The sequence below is a fragment of the Equus przewalskii genome, chromosome 2 (genome assembly GCF_037783145.1).
Source record: "Equus przewalskii isolate Varuska chromosome 2, EquPr2, whole genome shotgun sequence".
In the NCBI taxonomy this organism is placed as follows: domain Eukaryota; kingdom Metazoa; phylum Chordata; class Mammalia; order Perissodactyla; family Equidae; genus Equus; species Equus przewalskii.
In genome coordinates, this window is record NC_091832.1 from 87534089 (window position 1) to 87553075 (window position 18987).

Genomic DNA, 18987 nt, shown 5'->3' on the forward strand with positions numbered 1-18987 from the left:
AGGCTATGTTTATTATGTATTAGTCTCAGAAGATGAACGTGATTTTGGGGTTGCTGTTCTGCTTGTCCTGGGAGGTACGTGTTGGAATGAAAAAATCCCACACAACGAGATTAGGCACAAGCTGAGGTCTGAAGTTGCATGCTCTGTTTCCTTTCATTTTTTTCTTTTTAAGAAAATGTTCTCAGATTTCCCTCTTGCATTGACCCCAGATAGTCTTTGGAGCAACTTATAATTTTTCAGTTCCTCCACCCTCTGTTTTTGGATTGCTTTTGTTTTCTAATTCTTGTCGCCACTTAGTTATTTACTAGTGGTTCAAGAAGTGTCATAGAGCAGCAAAGTTATTTGCTAACTACATAGTTACTGAGGCACACACGTAAAACGTATACACACATACACTCACACATCAAATGGATTCTAAGGTGACAGGAAGAAAATCTACAATTGGTCCAACGTAGCTAAACTTGTTTTGACAATTTCTTCCTTTGGCAAAAAGTACTTTTTAAAGTTTCTGTAGTAGATGAACCTTGATGCTTTTTCTTTAAAGTGTTTTCTGCTGTACAAATATGGTCAACTATTTTTAAACTTTCCCTAATCTCTATTTCAACTCAGTATTTACTTTAGGGCTCACTTCTTTCCTCATTTGTAGGAAATTATCTACCAGTTTAGAAGTAAGAGTGCATACAAAGCTCGAGTCCTCAGTACAAACTTAGGTCTCTGAACTGTCGTCACTGACTCTAAACTTGATCTAAAATCCAGAGATGTAAAAATGTTCATATTTATGAAAAATTGAGGAGAATCATATGTTTATAATTTGAACTATATTTTAAATGCTGTAGAATTTGGGATTTAAAAGAATTCTATGGTGAATCTTTTGTTTGTTTGTTTTGATAAGGAAGATTGGCCCTGAGCTAACATCTGTTGCCAATCTTCCTCTTTTTTTTTCTCCCCGAATCCCCAGGACGTGGTTGTATATCCTGGTTGTAGGTCCTTCTAGTTCTTCTATGTGGGATGCTGCCTCAGCATGGCTTGATGAGCAGTGCCATGTCTGTGCCTAGAATACGAACCAGTGAACCCTGGGCCCCTGAAGTGGAGTGCATGAACCCAACCACTACGCCACCAGGCTGGATCTTCCTTTTTTTGTTTTTTTGTAAAGAGTTATCTAGAATCTATTTCGGTATAGATCCAGGCCTTTCTGTATTGTTGGCTTAGGTGATACACACCTCTTATGCAGACTCCCTACCACCTAGCTAACAATAGCTACATTGTGAGTTTCATGTTGTTACTTACAATAACACAAACACTAAATTCATCTGCCCTGGGAAAGTCTAGGTCTCAGCCCAAAGTGGTCCAAATCAAGTTCAAACTTTCTTGGAACACTTCACCTTCAGTATTAACATAACATTTATACCATGATTCATAATAAGTTCTAACTCATTTTAACTTAAAATGTTTTGGACTACTTACCATTGTGTAAAACTGGCACAATAGGAAGAGGCGCCATGTTCATTCTGTTCCACTCCAGCACACCCAGCGTGGCTCTAAGGTGGCAGGCAGGGTTCCTGTTCTTCAGCCACTCATTCATTAACATATTTAGTAAGAGTTTTTTTGAGTGCTTACTCTGTGTTCAGCACTGTGCAAGGTGCTAGGGACAAAGAAGGCAGATTCTTTCTTCAATTATCTAATAATCTGGGAGGGGATAAACATGGAAACTCCTAAATATAATAAACGCTACCAATGCTATGATTGAATATACAGAATACAGTTAGGGCCCCAATGCATGGGGACGTGGTGTCAGGAAAACTTCATAGAGAAGGTCACATTTGAAGAATATCCTGAAGCTGAGTAAAATGTTCACCAGGAGAGGAGAAAGGGCATTCTAGACAGAGGAAGCAGCATGAGCAAAGGCATGGAGGCGGGAAAGGGCTTGGGTTTTTGGATAACTGGAGATGTTTCTTATGATCGGTACTTGGAGGGGGCATTAGGAGGCGAGAGAGGTGAGGTTAGAGATATAGGTAGAAGCCAGATTGTTTGGGGCTCTATATGCCATATTTAAGCATGGAGTTTATTTTGTAGACAGTCAGGAACCCCCAAAGAGTATTAGGCAGAGGACTGATGTGATCAGTTTAGCAGCACAGTGGATAAAAACTGAAGAAAGCAAGACTTGAAGCAAAGAGATGGGTTAGGTGACTATAACAAGAGTCTGGGTACAGAGCGATGACAACTTGAATCAAAGCCACAAAAGTCAGATGAAGGTCTTGTAGAGAAATACGTGACAGGACTCAGTCATCAATTTGCTGTGGTATGTTAGGAGAGGAGATAAAAGGAAGAGAACAGTATAAGGTGATACTGGGCTTTTGACTTGGGGGATAGCAAATAATGCCTTAATACCAGAGTACGATAATTTTTGGTTACTTGTTGATTGATCTTGAGTCTTTACTTATGCCCCACACAAGTGGCACACCTTGTTCGCCCATGAGAGCCTTCACTGTGGGCAGAAGGAAGCGAGTCTGATGGATGTGAGTCAGGCCTCTCTGGTTCTCACATGGCAGACAGATTTCTGCTGTACTTTTTAAGCTAGAGAACTAATGACTTCCTCAGTGACAGAAGTACCCAAGGATCTCTAGGATCTGCTACCTCTGCTCTTGGCCAGCCTCCAGCTGAGGTCCTCAGGCTTTTGCTCTGCCCAAACATTTCCAACTCCAGCCTCTACTAACCCAATGCCAAACTTTTTATGCAATATCTTGGCCATTTCCTCTTTCCTTTCCTGTCTAGGCGTATAGCTGTCTTGTGGCCAAGCAGTCTGTAGGCAGCAGTGACTACTGCAGCTGCTAGGCTTGCTGGCCACACGTCCATAAATGTAGTCAACAAGGAAACAGTAAGCCAAACAGTCTTAGACAGTTGCTTATTCATGGCACAGCAGGCAGTATGAGCCTCATGTCTGCATCAGTTCCTCTTATTCTCCAAGTCTTACGGGCAATGTGGAGCAGACCCAGTGAACGCTAAGCATACATTGGTCTGCCAGAGCTGAGGAACTCTGCTCGAAGGAACGCTCCAATCTTTTAAAGGTGCTGCTAGCAAAGCTGCCAACCTTCGCCTTCAAAGGAGAAATTATCTTTATTTTTCTGTTCAGGAAATATCTGTCCTCTGACCCAGAGAGAGACACTGCCTTTATCTTCCAAGGTTGTTTGCTGTACTAACATCCTTGAAAAGATAATCTGAGATGTGTAACTAAAAATGGCTTGGAGAATTGCCTCCCAACAATAACTCCCATTTTTACCAGTTAATGGTGGAATCAATGAGTTTAATTTGGGGAATATTAAATTTGAGGTGTTAATAGGGTGTTAAAGTAGATACCTCTTAATATACAGGCAGTAAGAAATTGGCTATACGTATTTAGAGTTTCAGGGAAGGGGTTGTATCCAGAAATTGATTAGATTTTCATCCATATGGGTGGTATTTAAAGCCATAGAAGATGGGGTTATTCAGAGAGCATATAAATGAGAGGAAGGTGATGAGTAGAAAGAACCTTGGGAATTACCAATGTGTACATGACTAGGAAAACAGGAGCAACAGAGGAGTTTAAGAAGGGATGGTCAGAGAGGAGAAAGAGGATTAGGAGAAATTTACACTTTAGAATTCAAGAAAAGGATACATTTCAAGAAAGGAGGAGGCAGTAGTATCAAATACAACAATGAGGTCAAATAAGGTGAAAGTTGAAGAATCTGTTGGCTCTAGCAATTTTGAGGACACAGGTGACATTTGCAAGAACATTTCAGTGACGTGGTAGGCAGAAAAGTTTGATTGTAGCAGTATAAAATATGAGAGGGAACTAAGCTTGCAAACTGCTTTTGAAGTGCTTACCTGGAAAGGAAGGAGAAAGGGGTACAGAGAAAAACAAAACAAAACAAAACCTTTTTAAGGTGAAAGAAAATTTCAAGGAAGTGTGGCTAAGGGAAACGAGGCAGTAGAAGGATTAGAAATGTAGGAGAGGGGCCGGCTCGGTGGCTGAGTGGTTAAGGTTCCCTGCACTCTGCTTCAGCGGCCTGATTTCACGGGTTGGGATCTGGGTGTGGATCTACTCCAATCATCAGCCATGCTGTGGAGGCATCCCACATACAAAGTGGAGGAAGATGGGCACAGATGTTAGCTCAGGGCAAAATCTTCCTCATGGAACAAAAACATGTAGGAGAAAGAAGAACTAATTGACACAGCAAGATCTTCCTCTAGTAAGGAGGGTGTATTCGATTCCTATGGTTGCCGTAACAAATTACCAAAAACTTGGTTGCTTAAAACAAGAGAAATTTATTCTTTCACAGTTTTGGAAGCCGAAGTCTGAAATCAAGACATAAGCAGGGCCACCTCTCTGGAGTCTGAGGGGTCGGGGAGAGCCCTACTTTGCCTTTTCTAGCTTCTGGTGGCTGCCAGCTTCCCTTGGAATTCTTTGACTTGTGGCCTCGTCACTCCAATCTTTGCCACTATCTTCACATCGCCTTCCCCTCTTCTGTCTGTTTCAAATCTCCCTCTGCCTTTCTCTTACAGGACACTTGATATTGAATTTAGGGCCCACCTGGATAATCCAGGATGATCTCCTCTTCTCAAGATCCTTAACTCAATCCCATCTTCAAAGACTCTTTTTCAAATTTACAGTTTCAGGGATTAGGATGTGGACATATATTTTTAGTGACTGCCATTCCCCCCACCCCCCCCCCCCCCCCCCCGCAGAAGGGTTCAAGAGTAGAGGTAAAGGGATGGGTCTGGAACTAGCAAAGGGATATGAACAGACTAGAGAAAGAAAATTAAGATAGGGATGTGTAGAAATTGTAGCTGGTGGGTCAGAAGCCAAGACAGTTCTCACCTGGAAGCGTCAAATTTGTCTATGAAGCAGGAGGCAAGGTCATCTGTTCAGAGGAAAGGCAGTAGGGATAGGACTGAGCATAGGGGAAAAAGAAATATTATAAAAGCCAAGGGTGTAGGAGGAGAAGTTGACAAAGCACAGGTAAAGGGCAAAGGCAGGAGCTAAGGTGCTGGGGACTATCTATTTGCAGATCTTACATTTGTAGACTTGACCATACCTTTATAGAGCCTTGGTTATATTTTTCATCAATATTGTGCAGTAAAACAAAACAACTACAGAAACAAACAAAGCAAAGCAAAACAGATGCCCATGAAAATGAAGCAGCAGGCTGCTAACTTAGCCTAGACAAGGCCAGCGAATTCAGTGCTTTCTCATCGTGAAACCTAGGGAAACACTGATGGTGACTAACGCATGGCCAGAATTAATGTGGGAGAGAAGGGAATGAAAGCCTTCAGTCATTGGGAGCTCCATGGGGAGCAGGGCAAATTGAGCTGAATTTTCTTTGGCTTCTGATCTGAAGTTTCTCCAGAAAAGGCTTTTCGAGGAAATGAGAGAAATGCCAAGAAAGGGAGTTTGCTAAATGTGGGGTAGATAAGCCTCTGAACATACTGTACTTGTCCAAATGATCAAACCATAGGAACAAACTTCACTCTGTAACTTTAGCCTTATTATCACTTAAAAAAATTAACATGGGGGTATTTGCTGGGCACCAGCCATGTGTTGGCCTCCACGTTGCCCTGAGTCCGTATTTGGTGGAAATAGTGCCAGCATTTATCTAAATGACTCCAAGCAAGTTCTGCTCTTTAGTCTTCCCACCATGTACCGTCAAACCCATGTCCAAATATCCAGACTGTTTTAATGTGATCAGAAGAAGGGGTCAGAAAGTTTTCTGGCATCCTTCATGTATAAGTCAATCATTTTAAATGGAATCTTGTTATTTGGATTAATGGAATAGAGATAAGAGATGAGAAGGAATTATGTGTTCTGAGTCCATGATATTCATTTCTTGGTTCCTCAAGTTCCAAGCTAAAGTGATGTGGGATATAATACACTGTAGTTGCTAGATTTCATATTATGTATATGTATCTCCCAGACACCAGGAACCAATGAGTGACTACGTATACCTTATAGTAGTGTTCCTCAAACTTTAATGTGCATATGAATCTTCTGGGAATCTGGTCAAAATGCAGATTCTGTAGGTTTGAGGTGGGCCCGAGATTTTGCCTTTCAAACAAGTTCCCAGATGACGCTAATGCTGCTGGTTCAAGGAATATATTTGGAGGAGCAAGATGCTAGACTATTTAAAAAACTTGTAGAATACTTAGACGGGATCCAAAAATATGTGTATTGGTAACTGTAACATTGGAAAAAATCATAGTTGACAGTAAGCTGGAAATGTTTCCCTTATCTTTTGAGAAGATCTATATTTTTTTAGTCCCTTAGCTTTCTCTATGGTGAGTATCCAACAATTAAGAGGAGCCAAAATATTTACTCTAAAATTTTGAGTGAGAAATTTCTGAGTTTTGATGTTGAATGGGCTCAGTAAGTACATCTGTAAGAATGTATAGGGTTTTTCTTTCCTTTTTTCTTTTCTCTGTTCTTTTCTTTTTAATATTAAATCTTATGAAGAAACTGGACAATCTCTTGAGAAGGAAGAGTTTTTGTTTTTGTAATCAGGATTTTAGTAGTACTTTTGGAGACACTTTTACTAAGATTTGCTAAACTACTTACAGATTTAGCTTTCAGAGAGGATCATATTGGTTCCTCACTTAGTATCCATTTTCTCTTCTTTTCTTTCAGAAACTCAGTTTTGTGAAAGAATTGACCCCTCTGCCCCCTGACACCATGGACCCCCAGGATAACTGACACCTCCCCCGCTCCAACAGTGGGTCTGCTTTATTCAAGGGTAATCTCATTCCTTTTGCCATTGGTGGTTTAGGAATGAAATATGGAAGCTTCTCAGGGAGCCTCTAGGGCACATTTTCTTTCTCCTAAGAGAGATCCAATCTGTACTTTATTAGGACATGAGCTCTGGAACTACCGAAGTCATCTTGTAGTCAGCCTGAAGATAAAGCTGAGAGTGGAGAGAAGGATAGAGCTGATAACATTGCTCGCCACTGACTTAACCAATCCTATAGCCCTCGCTACTTTTGGACCTTTTATTATGTGAAATAATTTCCACTTTTTAGTATTCTGGCTAGTTTGATTTGATGTCTCTGTTACTTATAACTGAAAACATCCTTCTTTTCATCTTCACCCCAAATAAAGATGAGAAGGACAAGACCTGGCGACAGTCATCTCTGGATGAGTATGTTCTTAGAATCCACAGGAGTATCATAATGCAGTGAAAATTTATAACCATCTTATTAAAGCCATGTAAATTCAATTGGGTTACACTGAAATAACCAACCACATTGATTCTCCTCTGCTGGGTGAATAGATGATTTTCTTTAATTTTAATAGTTTTTCAAAAAAGTAGTATTTAAAAAGTCAGTCTTCAAATTACACTGATAAATCTTAGACCTTAGCAAGTTTCTAAAACGTTGATTTATTTATTTTTATTTTCCATCTTATGTACTTTGTGTGGCTTCTGATGAGTAGCCCTAGATTATTCATGACTGCTTCTACTGTGAGTAGGTATATTTTAAGAAAAACAAGTCACTAGCCACTCTTTCTGCACTTTGAACACACACATCGCCAGAGTGGACACTGTACAAATGTGAAAAATTAGAACTCACATTACAGTTCAGGCCTCTGCAATGCTTTGACACTGGCTTCTCCCAAAAGTAAATAGTCTTAGTTTGTTGATCATTTTTTCTTAAAACTCCATTTGTGAGTGTTATGAAACATTAAATAATCTGTACATTTGCACTGCTGAGTATGATGCTGTGCGAAGCAAAGGGGTTGAAGAATGACTTCTTTATAATAGCATATGGCAAATCTCTCTAATGAGAAGCCATTTACTGCATAAGTCTCCTACGTGGTACTTGACAGCAGGTGTCTGGAGAAAATCCTGTGAACATTTTCAAGTATACTCTTACTGGCAATTGGCAAGAAAAGGTAAAGATCTGAATGTGGAGGATTGAACCAGAAAGGAGAATAAAATGCAAAATGATAATGAAAGAGAGAGAGAAAAAAAGAAAACTTAAAAACCCCAGCTCACCAGCTTGTTTCTACATTAAGGGAATGTATAAATAACTCCATCAGAGGGCACTAAACATGACATATTACCTACATGGAAGAGAAAGGTCTTATTGTGCTCAAGCCACGAAGTTACCTAAGGCTCCTTTCTCAATAGAGAATGGTTGCAAGTGACTGGCTCACGTCAGTGTGGAGTTTAATTAAACCACTCAACACTGGTTTGCAGAAGCTGAGAATGAAATTTATTGGGGGAAAATATTCATTTGGACAAGTTTTACATGAGATTTTTGCATCCCATGCTTAATGTCAAATGTAGGGCTGTCACTTATAATTGTTTTTGTGCACTGAACAAAGGCACCTGGTCCAAGAGGTGAGTGGGGGCTGCAATCAAAGCCATGTTGCACTTGCCAAGCTAAAACCCTGGCTGAGGGCTACATTTGCTGGGAGTCAGAGTGCTTTTTTTTCATCCCACAAAGGTACTTTCTTTAGTTAAGCCATGTGCTCTCTCTCTCAGGTGGCATCTTTTACTAATGGGAGGGAGGGGCATCTTTTTTTTTTTTTTTAATGGTGCTTTTTCTAATTTGTCCACCTAGAGGAGACAGCTCTTTCCTCTTTGGCACAAGGCACGTATAAGCTAGCAGCTGCCCTGTTCAAGAAGGAAGACTGAGTCTGTGCTCTCAAAATTGGACCATAGGAAAAGACTAACATAGAGGGCAATTGGGCATTTAGCTACTAATCTGTAGGCAGATTATTCTTATACTATGAGAACTCCTATTATTGAAGGGTAGATGCGGCCCTGGTATCTGCACGCTATTCCAGGAATTGCCTAGTCTGCTGGTGAAAGTCAATAAGCTGCAGGAGGGAGGGATAGGCGTGTGTCCCTGGAAGGTGGACTCTATAATCCTTTTCTTCCATTGCCGCCCAGTGTTTTCTGGTCTGGCTGGTGTTAGGAATGTAAAGTGAGCAGAGTTAATGGGGAACATTTTTTCTTTTATTCCATATGACTTATTACACTTTACGTATGCCTAGAAAGGAAGTGAAAACAAAGCAATCAAGAGCAAAAGGAGGGGCTGGCCCCGTGGCTGAGTGGTTAAGTTCGTGTGCTCTGCTTCAGTGGCCCAGGGTATCGCCAGTTTGAATCCTGGGCGCAGACATGGCACCGCTCACCAAGCCGTGCTGAGGCAGCGTCCCACATGCCACAACTAGAAGGACCCACAACTAAAAATATACAACTTTGTACCGGGGGGCTTTGGGAGAAAAAGGAAAAATAAAATCTTTTTTTAAAAAAAAAGAGCAAAAGGAAATCATAGTCTTCTTCTTATCAAAGTTTTAGTGGGGGTTTTTAACTCATTTATTAATTCTCTTTCTTTGTCAGTGTCAAGAGACAAAAACGTATTCCTCAAATAATTCTATTCTTTACTGATATGATCAGCTTTATTATTTCTCCAGTTATTTGCTCGTCTTACTTTGTGAGAAGATTGTACCTTTTTGTCCTGCAGTTCCCACCCCTCAAGGAGTATTTGTCCTTGTCCCTTTGGGGTTGGGTTTAGCCATGTGACTTCCCCTCATGGCACATGGAAGACAGCATTATAGCCAACCATTTAATTTCATTTATCACATCTGCTCAAATATCCCCTTTTTGACTAGTCCCACTCCAGCAAGAATTCCTCCCACCCTTGATATCTGATCACCCTCAATATCTGATCAAATAATTCCTCATCTTCCATCCTTGATATCTTATCACCCTATCTTGCCTTCGGCAAGAATCTTATTGTCAGGTTAGCAAGAATCCCCCCTAACCTTGATGTCTTCCTCTTAGTAATTTTCCATCCATTGACCTCCTCATTCTGCTCCTTGACTGTAAATCCCCACTTGTCCTTACTGAATTCAGAGTTGAGCCCAATTTCTCTCCCCTGTTATGATAGTCTTCACACCTATTGCAATAGTCCTGAATAAAGTCTTCCATTTTAACAAGTGTCAAAATAATCTTTTCTTTAACAGTGCTCAGCCACAAAGGAGGGCATATTGTCCAATGACTTCTTTAGATGTAGTCAGGGAGGATAATGAAAAAGGGAGGGCTTCTCAGAGGGTAGAGCCAAGAGTGATGGAGAAAAACGGACTGAAGAAACACTTCCAGGAAGTAGAGCTAGAGCCGAATGTAGGAACATTTCCTCCCCACAGAGGAGGAGACTTTTGCAACATTTGCCCAGGGGATTTTAGAATTGCTATTGATAAGTTTCTGCCATCTAGCTCCCATTCTTCCCCTTTCTGAAGACTGTTTGTTACCGTTATTTTATTCCTGAGCTACTATTATATCTTGCATATAGAACTTGTGTTTTAGTTCATGTGTCTCTGAAGACAGGGTAGACATATCCAAATGTGAAACAGAGACTATCAGGAGATCCTGGACTTGAAGCGTGCTTTCATAATTGGATGGAATTTTGCATGTGGAGAGGGGGAAAGCAAAGCTTCATGATCCAGAGGATGAACTGTGGCAGCTTGTGTCATTGTCCCTTCTCTATTTATTCTCTTCTTCCCTCAAGAAGATTACTCATCATCACCCATTGCCATGTGACTTGCAGTAACCCTCCCCACCAGACCCTGCCATCATAGGAGGGTATATTTTGTGGAAACAGCAAAGACCACCCAAATGAGAACAAACAGAGGCCATTTATTCAGTTTGCTATACAGCAAAGCAGTCAGCCTCCATCGCTTACGTTTGGCAGAGATTCAAAGGCAGCAGGGGAGTGGGAGAGCTATTTCATAATGGGAGAAAGGGAAGGCTTCAGGTGTGCTGATTGGAGGCTATTGGCATGGGGAAGCTGGAGGTGGGCTAATTGGAAGTGGGGAATGGTATGTGATTGGTTTGGGAGCATATTTGGCTTTCTCTGGTTGATCCTGAATTTGAAGCAGGGACAGAAAAAAATCTGGCAGTCATTGACCAAGTCCTGACCATCTGGGGCCAATTGCTACAGAGGTTGTGGTTTGGCTTCTTGGGCTGGTTGCTGTCGAGGTTGTGGGTCAGAGTTTTATTACATAGGTCTGGCCATTATCCACTTGCATATTCAGTCTCTCCATTTCTTTGTCTCATTGACATTGAGCTTAGCAATGGGACTTCTTTGGCCAATAGAACGTGAGTGGGCATTAAATATGTCACGTTTGAGAAGGTTTGAGAGGCATTGTGTCCTTACCTCTGGCCCTCTTTCCGCTGCCGTGAGAATAGCATGTCCCACATAGGGGCTGCTTTTTTAGCGCCTGTGTGAAGACTCACGGGGCAGAGCCACAGCCTACCCACTGCCAAAAGCACAGCTGCAGTGGAGCTGGAGTCCATTTGAAATGTCAGCGAGAAAATGAGCTTTTGTTTTGTAAGCCGTTATAAGTTGAGGTTCATTGTTTATGCAACAGAGCTAACTAATGCAGTCATCCTCTAGTTTGAATCAGAGACTCTGATAAGGGATTGTTCTGCTTTAAGGAAAACTTAAATAAAGAGTTAAAGGCATGCTTTTCTATATACTAAGAAACAGAATATCTGCACCCGTGAATAATAATATTGATAACAGTAGCTACTCTCTATACTTAGTGATTTTGAAATCTTCATGGGAAGAAAATATAATTCACCAGAATTCCTTTTAAAAAAAAGAGAGTTGTCTTTGCTAGAAAAATACTGCAATGACTGAAGGTGAGCCAGTGAGAGGATGGAGGTGTGGGCAGAACTCCTCCTGGTAAGTGGAGGGAGGGTGTGTTGCTGTTGTTGAATCAGAGAGAAAAGGGGACTAGGAAAAGAAGCAAACAGAAGGGAGAACCAGTGAGGTGATGGGAGACCACAGTGCTCAATATAATCCTCCCTGTGGGCCCTTCCATCAAATCTCAAGTACATTTGTGAAATGTATGCAAAGTCTGGATCAGGAAACTTGATGGGACTGCAAAGGGGCTGGGCTGCCCTCCAGATTGATATGCGGAGGTAGCCTGGTGGATGCAGAGATGTAGAGGCACAGATAACGAGGGCCATGAGCCACTGGAAGTTACAGGAAGTTGTGGGAAGGGCTTTTAATGGTCACAGGTTGGAGAGTTGGGACAAATTCAACTAGATTTCGAAGTCTTAGAGTGCTCCTGCTGATAGACAAATCGTATTAACAACGCCTCCGAGTAAATGGTATTCCCTTTCACTGCTGAGGAAATTGAGACTCATAGCAATGATATTACTTGCCTTGAATCACACAAGTAATTTGAACAGCTGGGATGAGAGTCTGATGTGAATTCTCCAAAGACTGTGCTCTTTGTTCTCTTATTCTGGTTCTGTGCTAAATTTAAATTTTGATGATAAATTTACAGCCTCTCAGAAAAATTTTAATAAAGGTAATTATTTATGGAAAACTTAAATTTTTCCTTTATTAATGAAATTCTAGCATTGTGCCTTCTTTAACATATTCAACACATCTTTTTAAAAACTGCATATTGTTCATGTCGCTTCTGGCTTAAAACCCTGTGGAGGTGAAGGATCAAGTTCAAATCCCTGGGGTCGGCCCGGTAGTGCAGCGGTTAAGTGTGCATGTTCTGTTTCGGCTGCCCGGGGTTCGCTGGTTTGGATCCCGGCTGTGGACATGGCACTGCTTGGCAAGCCATGCTGTGGCAGGTGTCTCACATATAAAGTAGAAGAAGATGGACACGGATGTTAGTTCAGGGCCAGTTTTCCTCAGCAAAAATGAGGAGAGTTGACAGCAGTTAGCTCAGGGCTAATCTTCCTCAAAAAGAAAAAAAAAAGTTCAAATCCCTTGCCAGGGCATCCAGACCCAATGTGACATGGGCCACCCAGCTGCCACTCAAATTTCAGCTCACGCCACTCTGCCTCTGAATTCCAGCTGCACTGGCTTCTTCAAAGGCGTCACTATACTCTTGTATTTACCCTTTTCCTAGAAGGTTCTTCTCACTACCCCCATCCCCTTGTCAAAACAAACAAACAAACTTGCATGGAACTAAACCCTACTCATCTTTCATATTTCAGTTTAAGTATTTCTCCTTCAATGCAACCTTTCCTAACTACATGCTCCCTCTCTCCGGATTAGGTCGTGTCCTCTTTCTTACCTATTCTCATAACTCTTTGTCCTTCTTCGTAAGTACTTGTCTTTGGTTGTAACTATCAATCTCTGTGATCGTTAGTTTAATGAGAGGCAGTAGAGTTGTAGTGGTTATTTGGGAGAGTGACGAAGCTACATTGCCTGTGTTCAAGCCTCAGGTCTGCCATTTATTAACAGGGAGGGCCAGGCCCGGTTATTTAAGATCTCTGTGTCTTGTTTTCCACTTCTGTGTAATGGGCATGCTATAATAGTGCCTACTTTTGGGAAAACACTTTCTCTACACTCTCACGCAGAACACTTCTGACACCAGATGTGTGTGTTTTTTCCTACAACAATGCAATTCAGTTCTTTGGTGGACATCGACTGGATGTCCTACAATTTAACTTAATTATATGACACTAACTGCCCAGAGTTAGGTCAGACCTCACACGTTAAGAGCTCAGTCCCACAAGACCTCCTTCCCTTCAGATACCAGTAGAAAGTAGTGCTTCCTGAGGTTACCTACAACTTCTGTCTGATTTGGCTACAGAGATTCCTGCAACCCTTGCCTCAGGTTTGATAATTTGCTAGAATGGCACATAAAACTCCAGAAAACATTTGTGTACATTTCTTGGTTTATTATAAATGCTACCGTTGAACAGCCAGATGAAGAGGTACATAGGGCAAGGTCCAGAAGTATCCTGAGTACAGGAGCTTCTGTCCCTGTGGCCCTGGGGTGTGCCATCCTCCCTGCACATGGATGCATTCACCAACCTGGCAGCTCATCAAATCTCATCTTTCAAGAGTTTTTATAGAGCTTTATTCTCCAGCTCCCCTGACCCCCTTTCCTGAAGGCCAGTAGCTGTGGCTGAAGTTTCCAACTCTCTACAGTAATGTGTTGCTTAACAATGGGGATATGTTCTGAGAAATCCGTGGTTAGGTGATTCCGTGTTGTGTGAACATCATAGAGGGTACTTACACAAACCTAGGTGGCATCGCCTACTATACACCTAGGCCATGTAGTGTAGCCTATTGCTCCTAGGCTACAAACCTTATACGATGTTATTGTACTGAATGCTTAGGCAATTGTAACACGATGGTAAGTATTTGTGTATCTAAACATGTCTAAACTTAGAAAAGGTACAGTAAAAATACGATATAAAAGATAAAAAATGGCATACCTTGGGGCTGGCCCCGTGGCCGAGTGGTTAAGTTTGCGCACTCCACTGCAGGCAGCCCAGTGTTTCATTGGTTCGAATCCTGGGCATGGACATGGCACTGCTCATCAAACCACGCTGAGGCAGCGTCCCACATGCCACAACTAGAAGGACCCACAATGAAGAATATACAACTATGTACTGGGGGGGCTTTGGGGAGAAAAAGGAAAAAAATAAAATCTTTAAAAAAAAAAAATGGCATAGCTATATAGGTCACTTACCATGAATGGAGCTTTCAGGACTGGAAGGTGCTCTGGGTGAGTCAGTGAGGAGTGGTGAGTGAATGTGGAGGCCTAGCACATTACTACACACTACTGCAGACTTCACAAACACTGTACACTTAGGCTACACTAAATTTATAAAAAAGTATTTTTCTTTCTTCAATAATAGATTAACTTTAGCTTACTATAAATTTTTTATAAGCTTACTTTTTTTAAAGTTTGACTCTTTTGTAACAACACCTAGCTTAAAGGACAAACACATTGTACAGCTGTACAAAAATATTTTCTTTCTTTATATCCTTATTCTATAGATTTTTTCTATTTTTAAAATTTAAAAATTTTTTACTTTTAAAATTTTTGGTTAAAAACGAAGACACAAACAGATATTAGCATAGGCCTTCATAGGGTCACAATCATTAATATCATTGTCTTCCAATTCCAAATCTTGTCCCACTGGAAGCTCTTCAGGGACAATAATACGCATGGAGCTGTCATCTCCTATGATAACAATGCTTCCTCTGGAACACCTCCTGAGGGACCTGCCTGAGGCTCTTCTTGAGGAGGTGTCACTCTTTTCAGAAATATGTCCATGGTGGTTTGCTTGGTTAGTTTCTATTTTTCATCATAGATTTGCTTGTAAACAGATAATGTACCATAAACATTCCTCTCTATTAATGAAAACCTTTTGGTGTTGGGGTCCATGTTTTCATGGTTTTTAAGGAGGTTGTTGATGTTTGCAAAAGCTTCTGCTAAACCCTTCACTGTGAATTTTCTTGGGGGCTCTTCTTCTTTTTCTTCTCCTGCAGTTTCCTTTTCTCTTGCCTCTTCTTCAGCTATGTGTTTCTGTTCCAGTTCCAACAACTCCTCATTAGTCATTTCCCCAGGAACCATGTCTAGGAGCTCCTCAATGTCATCCTCATCCACATTCAGGTTAAAGTTGTTTGCCATCTCAAACACAGCCTGGTTGATTTTTGTAACCTCCTCATCCTCAGTAAATCCTTTGAAGTCATGGACGAACCTCTTGAGTGTCTTCTTCCAGATGCCATTCATACACTCCTTGGTAATATCACCCCAAGCTGTAGCAAGAAACTTGATGCAGTCAGAGATGTTGTAATCCTTCCAGAATTGCATCACTGTCTTCCTCAGTTGCAACAATAGCCTGGGGAAAGATCCTCCTCAGGTAGTCCGCCTTAAAAGCTGCTATAACTCCTTGATCCATCGGATGGATCAAAGAGGTGGTGTTTGGAGGGAGAAACACCACTTTGATACTGGGATGAAGATCATCAATAAAAGGAAGATGTCTGGGAGCATTATCAACAATAAGCGAAATTTTGAAAGATGTGTTATTCTTCAAGTAGTACTTCTTCATTTCGATGGCATAGCAATTCAAGAGGGCATCTTGGAAGAGGAGCTGTGTCATCTATGACTTCTTATTGCCCCTGTAGTACACTGGCAGTGCATGCTTATTAATATGCTTGAAGGCCCTGGAGTTCTTACTGTGCCAGATCAGAGAGGGTTTCAATTTGCAGACTGCAACATTGTGCTCAAGCAGTACTGTTATCCTGTCCTTAAAAACCTTGAAACCTGGCATTGACTTGACTGCCTTATGGATGAAAGTCCCTTCAGGCATTCATTTCCAGAATAGGAAGATTTCATTCATAGTGAATATTTGCTCTGGCAAGTAATTTTCCTCCATAATCAGCTTATCTAGGGTTTCCAAAAATTCTTCAGCTGCCTTCACATCAGCACTCACAGACTCACCACTCACTTTCGCATTATGTAAAGAATAACAATTCTTGAGTCATTTAAACCACTCAAAGCTAGGAGTAAATTCAAGCTTGTAGTCGATTCCAGCCTTCTCTTTCATCACAAATAACCTTTTTGCTTTGGCTGTGATTGTCATGGTGCTGAGAAAGATACACTTCTGTTTATGGTCTTCAATCCAGGTCTTTAGAAGCTTCTCCATGTATGGTATAGGCCCTTCTTGAATTTTTGTTAGTATCATTGCCTTCAATGAAGCTGATCATTCAACCGCTTTCATCACTTTGTTTTTGTTCTTCAAGATCATAGCTCTGGTGGAATGAGACATACTTGACTGGTGAGCAATAACCATCACTGATTTTCCACCTTTGTAGTCTTTTATCACTTTTAATTTTGTTTCCAGATAAATTACTCAACATGACCTCTTATTGACACTATTAGCAGTGGACTTTGTATGCTTAGGGGCCATGATGAACAAAACAACATGAGATTAAATCAAGAGAAAATGATGCAATCAAGAGACTACGGTAAACCCAAGATGTATGAGGTTGCTGCCAGCATAACACAGCATATTGCTTTACAGTAAATCTTTTTTTATAGGTAGAAAGAGTACACTCTAAAATAATGATAAAAAGTATAGTGTGGTAAATACATAAATTAACATAGTAATTTATTATTAAGTATTTTGTACTGTACATAATTATATGTACTATACTTTTATACAACTGGCAGTGCAGATTTATTTACACCAGCATCACCACAAACATGTGAGCAATGCATTGTTTTACCATGTTACAATGGCTATGGCATCACTAGGTGATGGGAATTTTTCAGCTTCATTATAATCTGTGGGACCACTAAGGTATATGGGGTCTGTAAGTTGACTGAAGTGTCCTTATGCAACTCATGACTGTGATCACTGGTCTTTCTGGTGACCAGCCCCATCCTGAGGCTATGTAGGGACCCCACCCTAAATTATTTCATTAGCATAAACCCAAGTGTGATTAAAAGACCTGTTGTGAATAACAAAAGACACTTCTGTCACTTAGGAATTACGAGGGTTTTAGGAATTCTGTACAGAAACCAAATACTATAACAAAAAATGCTCTTATCACTCAAGAAATTACAAAGGTTTTAGAAGCTCTGTGACAGGAGCCAGGGAAGAAGACCAAATCTATATTTCTTATTACACACTACTTCCTATGTTTATTGTGAGAGTTAAATGAGTCAGTTCTACGGAATGCTTTGTATAAAGGGGGATCACTCTTAAATTTAAGCGAAAAACAGACTTACTCTTAAAATAGGTTATTTGAGGGTAAGGGAAATTGAAAGACAACTGGATATGCACAGGTACATACATGTACACTTCTTTTTTGTAATTGAAGGAAGTTAGTCGACTCAGAGATAAACAGATTGAACATACCATTTTGTAATATAATTTCTTCTTTGAGGCTAAATAGTAAAGTCATTAAAATACAGCTTTAAAAGATGTGTTTCAGGGGCCGGCCCAGTGGCATAGTGCTTGGTTTGACACACTGTGCTTTGGGGCCCAGGGTTCTGGGTTCAGATCCTGGGCGTGGACCTGCATACCTCTCATCAGACCATGCTGTGTCAGCATCCCACATAAGCAAAAAGAGGAAGATTGGCAACAGATGTTAGCTCAGGGCCAATCTTCCTCACACACACACACAAAAGGGTTTCATGATTCACTTATCTACTTGATGAATTATATGTAATTGTTACTTATTAACCAGTACGAACAGAAGGTTATTGAAGTTGAAGGTCAAAAACTTAAAATGATAAATTTAGTCAAGGGAAAACATGTTGATAGAGTCTAGAATGCAGTATTTGATTTGTTTAATGGTGTGAGCCACATGATACCCCCTAATCTATCTGTATTGGCTAACCTCATTTCTTCTAGTCCACAACTGTAGCCTCTAGCCTGCCCAGAATAGCCAAAACAATTTTTAAGAGCAATGTTGTGAGACTCGCTCTACTGTAACCACAGGACCAGGAGCAGAATTCATCACCCCAAAATATGCCTCTTTGGCATAAGAATTATTTTAGGCTGGTTATTTTTAAGAAACAGCAGACACAGGGAAAAACTCTGAAAACCTAGTACAAGTTACCCATTATTTGTAAGGGTAATTTACATTTATAAGAGAAATCTCCATTTGTAAGGGTGCCTTCCTCTCTGAGCCAGGAAGGAGAGGATGACTAAATCTCTAGAAACTCTTATCAGTAGAGAAGGGAAGGACAAGTCTACATAACAACTTCACCCTTGTTTACTGTGCTGGCCTCATCTTGACAACAGAATGTTAGGGCTCTTTTTCAGGGACAGCAAGCCAGCCAGGAGTATGTGCAAAAGAGAAAATTTCATCTGTCTCTCGAAACTCACCCTGCCAGCACTTCTGCATCCTAGCCTGCCCTCTCTGATCCCTTAAACCTTACTCTATGCCCAGGATCAGGGAGACAGAGTTGAGAGCCTTCCTTCTGTCTCTTTACCAATCAGTTGTGTAATAAACTGCTTCTTTGCTCAAAGACTGGTGTACACAGTGTTGGCTTCTGTGTGCACAGGTGGAGAGAGCCTTTGGCTGGTAACACTACCAGATGTCAAGTCTTGTAAAAATTAAGACAGTGTTGTGGGGGACTGGAATTGGCCACCCCAAGATGTGTCTCTTTGGCATGAGGATTATTTTGGGCTGGCTACTTTTTAAAAACTGCAGACAGGAAAGAAA

General features: G+C 40.9%; 1 protein-coding gene across 2 annotated transcripts in view; it reads left to right on the top strand.

The window, feature by feature from the left end:
- Window positions 1–18987, top strand: part of ANAPC10 (anaphase promoting complex subunit 10) — a 187505-nt gene that overhangs the window by 143543 nt on the left and 24975 nt on the right. Inside the window, exon 7 of one of the 2 annotated variants that reach the window (XR_011537124.1) lies at window positions 6656–7999. The exons of the other annotated variant lie outside the window; for it this stretch is intronic. The gene's annotated coding sequence lies outside the window, so the exon portion shown is untranslated. Of the gene's footprint in view, window positions 1–6655; window positions 8000–18987 lie in introns of those variants that run through there. 2 annotated transcript variants of the gene reach the window in all.